Here is a 9,536-nt window from a genome sequence, read left to right as displayed (position 1 = left end):
AAAAAGGGCCTTCTCTGTGCAATTCACACTCCCTACCTGCTCTGCGCACTAGCAAACTGAAAATGTGTACGACCCAAACTGGAACTTGCACTTCCACTGGAAAATCTTTCCTGCAATGCCTTCCTCCACTTGCAATTCGACTGAGCAACTCGTACTCCCTCTGACACCTGTCTTCGACAACTAGAAATCGATTTGTTGCCCAACTATGCGCACTAGCTAATTCACACCTCCTGGTACGACCTCCATGCAGAATAATTCAACCTCCCTTCCTGTCACTGGAATGCTGGAAACTCTGTAGAATTTTTTTCCAGTAATTCTCTTCCCAATCTCTCTGTTGATACCCCGCTGCTAGTGTCTCCCTCTACGCCCTTGCTTGTTGACATTTCTAAGTCTATCCGTTAGAAATTTAATCTGTATTCCTCTGGTTTATTCCTTCTTCTTGTTAATTTCAAGCAAGTTATTTAAAACATATAAGTAATGAAATAAACACAATACCATCTCAACATCTACAGATCAATAGCTAAAAGAAAACAAACACACAAGTGACACCGTTATTTATGGACAACTCGTCCCTAGAAAAACCCAATGCAAGAAAAATGGTGCAACAATTCTAAGGGTTTATTATTATGTAGTATTTCCTTGAGTACAACTAGGTGCCAAAGTGGCTCACCCGACAGAGAAAAACAACTGGCAGTAATACCTCTCTATTCGGAAACAGGTATTTAGAGAACCTGTCCCATGAAGCCCTCTCTAGCAACTCTGAAGCACTGCGCTGGCCCTTATGGCCTCTGGGTCAGCCTTAGAACCTTCTGTATTAGCCCTATGAGGCACTGTGTAGCCTTTGGGATCCTCTGCGTCACTCCTGATGCCCTCTGCATGGATGATGCATGCCCTCTAGCCTTTGCGTTGTCTCTGTTGGGCTCTGCGTGCCTTACTCTGGCTTATGTGTCTGCCTTTCTGCTTCTGCGCTGGTCTATCAACACTATCTCTGCCTCTCTACCCAATACTCACTGCCCCTCACTATTGAACACTGATTCGACTTTGCTTAGCAACCCCGCTCTAGCAAATCTAATGACTAATCACTCTGGTGTGTTCTCCAATTGACCTTCGAGCCTCCTCTTATACTTTTCCTATTGGTCCTTCAACGGCTAAGATTATATTTGGCCTGATCCATATATTTTGGAACCTTTTGACCCAATTTTATATTAATACCCATTAATATTTTATTTTTCCTAAGTTTAGACTTAGGAACTCCATTAAAAAAATTAATTATTTCAATATCTCCCAAATCAGTTAGAATCTACCCAAACCATTTCTGGGTCTTGGAGATCTCATGTGTTTTAGCCTCTCCACCAATTTTCATGGCTAGAGCACATTTTATGCTACCCCAAATCAACACTCCCTCTTAACGAGGATTGTGCTCTAGTAATACTCCATACTAAGCATCACCCCGATTATACGACACCGGTACCTATGCTGATGTTAGGCCTCCCCGGCCAACATCCTCTGCACTGCTGCATCTTGTACTACTGCCCATGGCTCTGCCACTGCCACTACTGCATCTGTACGACAACTCCCTCTACATCTGTGTTGCTGCAAGTCCTTTCTCCCAACACTGCATCTACAGTGCAAACCCCTCTCATCATGTTGCATCATGCTATTTCCAACTGCTATTGCACTGTAACTCAGTTACTAAGAAGTAAGTAACTGATCCACCTAACTACCAATATTCCTATTAGGCTAGAAACACTCCCAATGCTAAAGATCTTTCTACCACTATCAAGTGCTCCCTCTACTGCCTCTGCGTTGTGGCAACAACTCCCTGCATCTCGCACCACTACAAACCTCTTTGTGCTATCCTGCACTATTGCAACACTCTCCATGCCTCTTGCACTGCTACAACCTGCTAGCCTCGCACTGCCAGAAGACTCCTGCAATGTAGCACTCTCCACCGCTTCATCTGCATCTGTCTCTACCGACATCCACTAGTCACGCTACTCTCCCTTCGGGGCTCTCGTAGCAAGGTATAATCCAAGAGGTTGGGTACCTCAAAGATCTTGCCCCTCATTGCCTGTACTCTTCCTGACTACAGCTCGATGTCTCCCCACCTCTTCTCTAGAGGTACATGAGCACCCATGGCACAATCGTCATCCTCCTCTACCTCCTTCTCTGCCTTTGCTAGCGCTGCCTTCGAGTCAGACACCTCTTCCTTAGTCTTCTTCCTCAGACACTGGTTCGCATAATGACCCAGTTCCCCACAGTTGAAGCACTTGACTTGGAGAGGTCCTTTTTCTTCCTCTTCTTCGGCTTTCCCATAGATGCGAGAGCTGCATCATCTTCCTCTTCCTTCTTGATCCGGACTCCTTTGCTGCTACTACCCGTCTTACTCAGCCGTCTGATCTCTTTTTGACGAAGATCCGCCCATGATTCTTCCCAATCTGGAAGATTCGCCCTGCCTAGAATGCTCTCGACAAATGTATCCCACTCCTCAGAGACTGCATTTAGAGCGGTCCTCACCAACATCTCCTGATTCGACGTGGCCCCTATGGAAGTAAGTTGCTCCCGGATCTCCTTCAACCAACCGAGGAAGTGATCTATCTGCTCCCCCTTCTGCATCTGGTATGACTGCAGTTGATTCTCAAGTAACATTTTCCTCTGCACGGAAGTATGTTGGTACAACATCTTCAAGGCGTCCCACATTTCCTTTGTCATCTCTTTCTCAACAATATGTTGGACCACATGATCCTTGACCCCATCAAGGATGATACATTTTGCCTTGGCCATTTCCTCATCATACTTCTCATTATCAACTGGGTCAACTGGGATCACCACTATTGTCAAGGCGAAGGCCTTGATGCAATGTCTATCTAGAATAGACAGGATCCTGGCCTTCCAAACCACAAAGTTGGACGCCTCGTCCAGCCTGTCCTGATCCCTCAACCCATTCATGGCCATCCCTCTGCTCTTCTTGTCGACTCCTCCGAGTCTCTCTACTTTCCTCCAGAAGTTCTCTCTTCAACTCCTGCTGAGTCTCTCTACTTCTTGCCTGGAAGTTCTCTGCTAGACTCCCTCTAAGTCACGATTTCCCTTCTGAAAATCCTCCTGCCAATCATCAAGTTGCACCTCTCTGATCTTCCATGCACCTGCAACACTGATCCGGATTCCTTGGCTACAAATACACCTTGGTAGCGACTCCCTCTACCTTGGTTTTGCCCTATTAGGTACTATTATGCCCACAACAACTCACCAGCGTCACTCCTCACAACTACCCACAAATTCTTAAACCACAGCAACCGAAGGACTGAGCCTCTAGGCTATGCGCAATCTCGACAATAATTGAAATGTTCCCCTAGCCAACTGCGTCAACCCTCCTAGTCTCTGCGTGAGCCTTTTCTGCCCTCCTTACCCTTGGCGTTGGCCTCTCTTTAGCCCGGACTGATGATGCAGTCCCCCTGCGTCAACCCTTCTCCGTTGCTTTCTGCTACGAACAATTTCTGTCACTTAGGATAATTGTTTCTGTTTCAAATGCTATGCTTTAGTTGGTGCCTTCAGCTCTCCTATGATCTGCAACCACACTTTGATACCATGTTGAAATTTCCAAGTCTATCCATTAGAAATTTATTATGTATTATTCTAGTTTATTTCTTGTACTTGTTAATTCTGAACAAGTTATTTAAAACATAAAAATAACGAAATAAACATAATACAATATCAACATCTACAGATAAATAGCTGAAAGGAAACAAACACACAAGTGACACCATTATTTTTGGACAATTCGTCTCCGGAAAAACCTAATGCGGGAAAATCGATGCAACAATTATGAGGGTTTATTATAAGGCAGTATTTCCTTGAGTACAACTGGGTGCCAAACTAACTCACCCATCAGAGAAAAACAACTGATAGTAATACCTCTATATTCAGAAACAGGTATTCAGAAACCTGTCACACGAAACCCTCTCCAACAACTCTGAAGCACTATGTTGGCCTTTCTGGCCTCTGCGTCAACCCTCTAAGGCACTGTGCAGCCTTTCGGACCTCTGCATCACTCCAGTTGTCCTCTACGTGGATGACGCAGGCCCTCTGGCCTCTGCTCTGTCTTTGTTGGGCTCTGCATTCCTTGCTCTAGCCTCTGTGTCTGCCTCTCTACTTCTGCGCTGCTCTCTCGGTACGATCTCTGCCTCTTTGCCCAGTACTCACTGCCCCTCGCTGCTGATCACTTATTCAAATTTGCTTAGCAACCCTCCTCTAGCAAATCGAATGACTGATTACTCTGGTGTGTTCTCCAACTAACCCTCAAGCCTCCTCTTATACTTTTCCTGTTGGTCCTTCAACGGCTGAGATTACATCTCTAATCAATGATTAAGATTAGATTTGGCTTGATCCATGTCTTTTGGAACTTTCTAACCCAGTTTTATATTAATACCCATTAATATTTTATTTTTACTAAGTTTAGACTTAGGAACTCTATTAAAAATATTAATTATTTTAATATCTCCCAAACCGATTAGAATATGCCCAAACCATTTCTGGGTCTGGGAGATCTCATGTGCTTTAGCCTCTCCACCAATTTGCATGGCTAGAGCACATCCGATGCTACCCCAAATCAACATTTCTATCACTGCAAATCACACCACTAAGTGTCTTTATGTGTTCCCCAAAGCCCCATCGACATGCTCCTATAATCTTTTATTGAGCAACAAATGACCACAATCTAATCACAATCGATGGCTAAAATTATCTTCACTCCATCAAGCGACTTTTTCGGAAGGCTTTAGAGCAAAATCGATTTTCCTCAATTAATCCGATTTAATTAACCAATTTTCCTAAGTCAGACTTATGAAAACATTTAATAATTGGCTAATTAATCTAATTGATGCATTTTCCTTAGAAATAATTTCTGGGTCTAGAAGATAATTATCTTGTTGTGTTTTTGAGCCTCTTAAACACTATAAAAACTAGAACACATGTTCACTGCTACCAAAAACTAACATTAACCTACTACACATATTCATTTATGAATCAAAGTATTTAATTCCCATATATATCTATCCATAAGACCCATTTTCACTATATCAAAGACCATTTTAATATCTCATAACTACCAGGATTAACCCAACACCGTATAAATTGAATCCATAACATAGTAACCACATTAATTTGATTACAACCACAATTAAATACACAACACATTACTAATGTTTGTTTGCCAAGCCAGTCAAAGTGGAGCGACACTAAGACCCCATCAAGATTAAAGTATCACCCAAGTTACCAAACCCAACATAATGTTAATAGCTAAACTTAATGATACATAATAATTATTAACAACCTTCTCAAATAAAAATAAAAATAAAAATATAATAATAATAAGGAAAAGTATTCAATTTTATTAGTGAAGGCAAAGGCATCTAGCCCTTTACTATAGATAAGAAAGAAGTATTGATTGGGACACCGAGACAGTGTCAAATTTAAATGGGGGAGGATGTAATATCCATTATCTTAAGTTTTCAATGTAATTAAATGTGCATAAGTTTAATTTTTATTTAGTATGCCACATTAAAACACAGATAGACATTTAATTATCAGTCATTTTGTTGATAATAATTGTTGTAAAGTTGTTGTTTATAAATTTGCGGTTATGTTTTTATTTTATGAATGAAGACAAACTGGGAAATTAACGACTAAATACATATGGTTGAAAGAGGGAAAAAGTTGCAATTTTATTTTAGAAAAATATTATTATTCATCAACAAGTCCTAGACATCTAAACTCATTGATTAGATTTATTTATGAATTAGGATATTAGCCAAATAAATGTTTCCTAGAAGACAATGAGTTGTCTTCATAAGTGGGAAACAAGAGCTAATTAATGAGCAATTAACTACCTGCCACCTCTTAGATGAGGTGGAGGCAATTAATAACCACCCAAAGAGTGGTAGATGGATAATATATCTTTAATTCTACTTACTTTTGTCTAACAATTTTTGAGAGAGTAGAATTGGAGAGACATAAGAGAAGCAGTAAGAAATAAACTGAAGAGGAATTGCAGGCCTGGTCTTGCTCAGGGGGCAAGCATGAACTGTTGTGTCAGGGTTGGAAGGAGCCAAGTATTTAGCTTATTATTTCCCAAATAATTATTTAGGTCGATATTTCTACCTGTGGCATTTGTATGTTTTCTTGTATATCTTCAAATTATTTATTTACCTTGAGTAATTTCATTTTAGAATTAGCAATGGAAAAACTTATGCTTTAGAAAAATGTGATTCGAAAGTTATGTCTAAATATTTAGTTACATTACGCTCATAGATTATAGTATAAAAGAAATTAAGAGATTGTCAATGAAATACTTTGGAATGATAATGAAAAGACTAAAAGTAACAACCATGGAAAATAATGTTTACAAAGGAAATTTGGACTCTTGCAATAGACACAAAGGCCTAAAAAAATTGTTTTCCAAAATTTGGATTTATTTTTATACAAATAGTGTATTCTTAAAGAAAAATTACCAAGGAGAGATTTGGTAATGGGTGTTTGACAACCTAGTTAGGAATAGAGATGTGTCATGGGAGAGATATACAATTCCATGAAAACTGTGGAAGTCGAATTTGTGTAAGGAAACATGGCCAATGTATACAAGGAGCTTTATTAATTTGTAGCTTGAACTTAATTTAGGAATACAGAGAAGAATAGTAAAAGGCATTCATGAGATAGACATGGCTTATTTATGAAGAACGCCAAAACACAAATAAAATAATAATTTTGATATTGTAGCCAAAAGGACCTTTGTTGTTGTGAATAAATTATTAAGAACAAATACACTACATAGAGTAGAAAGTGAAAATCTAGCACATTGTGTTGTAGGTTTTATGGATCATATGACATCGATATAGAGTCGATTACAATATATCATGACTCCTTTGTAAGGAGCAGATAGTGAAAATTAAAGGTGAACGATAGTAATGGAATTTCATATAAGAGGAAGGAACAAATTCAAGGAAAAACAAAACATGATATTGTTACAGTACTATCATGATATAATTAAAGGAGCAAACTCGAAAATGTAATGAGTATAGGTATGCATTTATACATAATGAGAACAAGAACGAAAAGAGTTATTAATAAACCTTTTTTCCAAAAAAATTGTATAGGAAATAACCTATTGAAATTGCATGTAAGAATCACATAGGTAAACAACAATATCGAGAGCATATGCAAAGTAAAACTAGATTCACAAACATTACAAAATATTAGAGAACAATAGTAGCATCAATAACTATCGAACTCAAACTTTGTCAATTTATAGAATAACTCTACTTCAGGGAATATTCATAAAAATAACAATTATTTCTAACAACATCAAAAGTGGAATTGCCAGTTTAAAACAAAAATGCATAAAAGTATATATATTTAAAAGAAAAAGTTTGAACGATAGTCGTTAATTTTAAGAGTTGTATCTCTTCTTTATAAACATAAATATATAGATATTGTTAAGAGCAGACAACTCTGAGCGAACAAAAGCCCTCTTAAAAAAATAAAAAATAAAAAATTACTACAAAGCAAGGAACCTTGTCCCTTCCTTATCTATTTACTTTTAAAATAAAATTACGAAAAATTAATGCAAGCACTTGGTGCATAAATTCGGTCTTCATAGATGTAAGAATTATGCCTTTCTTCAAAGAGAAACCGGGAAGTTCAAATAAGGATTTCCAACCTAGAGAAAAGTACAACTTGAATGTTAAATTAAAAACCTTGAAAATTCTTAGTTGTCAATTAACTTTCTGAAGCAAGTAATAACAACGAGTACCTGGTAGAGGCAGAACAAAACAATACATTGTCACTGTAGGGTAAGAAGACCTGTATTACAAAAAGGAATATAACTTGGAAAATTTTTAGGGAAAATACCTTAAGTAATTTTAACTTCACTGAGCTCTCCTCTGCGATGAAATAAAGGAAGGGGAGTTAGATATACATACCAATCAAAACATAAAAGTACAGGTTGAAGTAACATTTTTAGAAAAAAAAAGTTAGAATACATGAACATAGAATAAAAGTGGTCAAGATGTCCAAATCGGCATACAGACAACAAAATATAATTCTTACAGATAGGTACAACGAGAAAACCCTAAAGAGAAAGGCTAAGGATTTTATATAGAGAACATGGTATTAAAATCATGTAACACCATCACAAAATGTGGCACAAGAACAATAAATATTTTGTATCTTTTGGAAGTAAAAATTTCTATGGTTTGAACGGTACAAAAAGAAAATAATTACCTGGTATAGATGCAGCAGAAGAATTAGTCTCCAGATCATTTTGAAGAAACTATGTTTAATACACCAAACCCTTACTTTGTAATTTAAAGGAAAACCCTAGTAAGCATGCAAGAAAACCATGGCGAAAATTTTAGACTTGCAAACAGATAAATAACAACTGCAAATTGACTTTCAAATACCCTAGCAGCGGAAAAAACTATCCTTACCTTTGGCAGCATCATTGACACATTATAGGTAAAAATTTCCATCATTTCGATAACGATGTGAAGTTAGTGGCCTCTGAGCGATAGATCGAAGTATTTTACCACGGGAGAGAAAACTAAACCTCCACCTGTATCATCAAGCTAATGGAAATGGTAGAGATTCATTGAAAGTAAGAGTGAAATCCTAGCCTTGAAGCGGCATAATCAAGGAAAGGAGAATGAAAAATGAAATGGTGGAAACGAAACTTGAACAAGGACATTAAGCCAACCACAAACCCTAATCTCTTTTTATCATTGATTTAGTAACAAGTCACCTGAACCGCCGGATTAATTCAAAAAGGTACAGTATGCATGGAAACATGGATGCATTTATCGCTTCTACATAGAATACTCCATAAGCACCTTAATAGCACAAATACCAAAGGATTTGATAAAAACCACATTGATTGTGTATTTGCAGTGAAAGGTCATTTACACAATCAGTTGCAACACTATGTCATAGCCAGGATGATAATTTCCACATACGAACAAAGTTATATATATATATAGCAAACAAACCATTAAATAGCAATTGCAAGCGCACAATATGATATGTATAAAGATCAATTCATATATGTTTATGTATAAATTGTGTGTGTGTGTACAAATGATATAGTTGCAAATAAGTCAAGAGTTATAGCTTTCAAAGGAATGTGATAAAATTACAAACATTTATCCACTCTTTTAAATATGAAGAAAATGGATAAAGGAATAAGGAATAGCCAAGATTAACCTTTGGGACTGATGATTATAAGTCTATAAGTATATGCTGATGTAGGTGAAATATTGTTGCTCGAAAGGCTTTTGTAAATAAGTCAGTAAATTTTTGTAAATAAATCAATCAGAGATAATAACTGTACAAATGGAATATTTAAGGAACAAAGTATTATTTTTATTTTTATTCAACAAAAAAATAGTATAGAGAGGTCTTTATAGAGACTCCCTCCTCCTTATTCAACATTTGGTGAAGGGTTCCTCTCGAAGGAAAAAACATTAGAAAGTCTTATGAAAAGAATTAGG

At 37.5% G+C, this 9,536-nt stretch overlaps 1 long non-coding RNA gene across 3 annotated transcripts; it reads right to left on the bottom strand.

Moving 5' to 3' along the window:
• Positions 1–7,431: 7,431 nt before the first annotated feature.
• Positions 7,432–8,822, bottom strand: LOC149219478 (uncharacterized). Of its 3 annotated transcripts, XR_016248700.1 has the most exons (5): positions 8,481–8,822; positions 8,275–8,370; positions 7,903–7,934; positions 7,805–7,854; positions 7,432–7,711 (listed from the first exon to the last, which is right to left on the bottom strand). It is a non-coding gene; the product is annotated as an uncharacterized LOC149219478 (long non-coding RNA). The 3 variants fall into 3 exon arrangements; XR_016248699.1 differs by lacking the exon at positions 7,805–7,854 and having other exon boundaries at positions 7,432–7,804; XR_016248698.1 differs by lacking the exon at positions 7,805–7,854.
• Positions 8,823–9,536: the final 714 nt, after the last annotated feature.

The sequence above is a fragment of the Pinus tabuliformis genome, chromosome Q (genome assembly GCF_031772625.1).
Source record: "Pinus tabuliformis cultivar Carrire ecotype Pingquan chromosome Q, CPIR1, whole genome shotgun sequence".
In the NCBI taxonomy this organism is placed as follows: domain Eukaryota; kingdom Viridiplantae; phylum Streptophyta; class Pinopsida; order Pinales; family Pinaceae; genus Pinus; species Pinus tabuliformis.
Note: the sequence above shows the minus strand (reverse complement) of the source record. Positions and strands in the feature narration are given on the sequence as shown.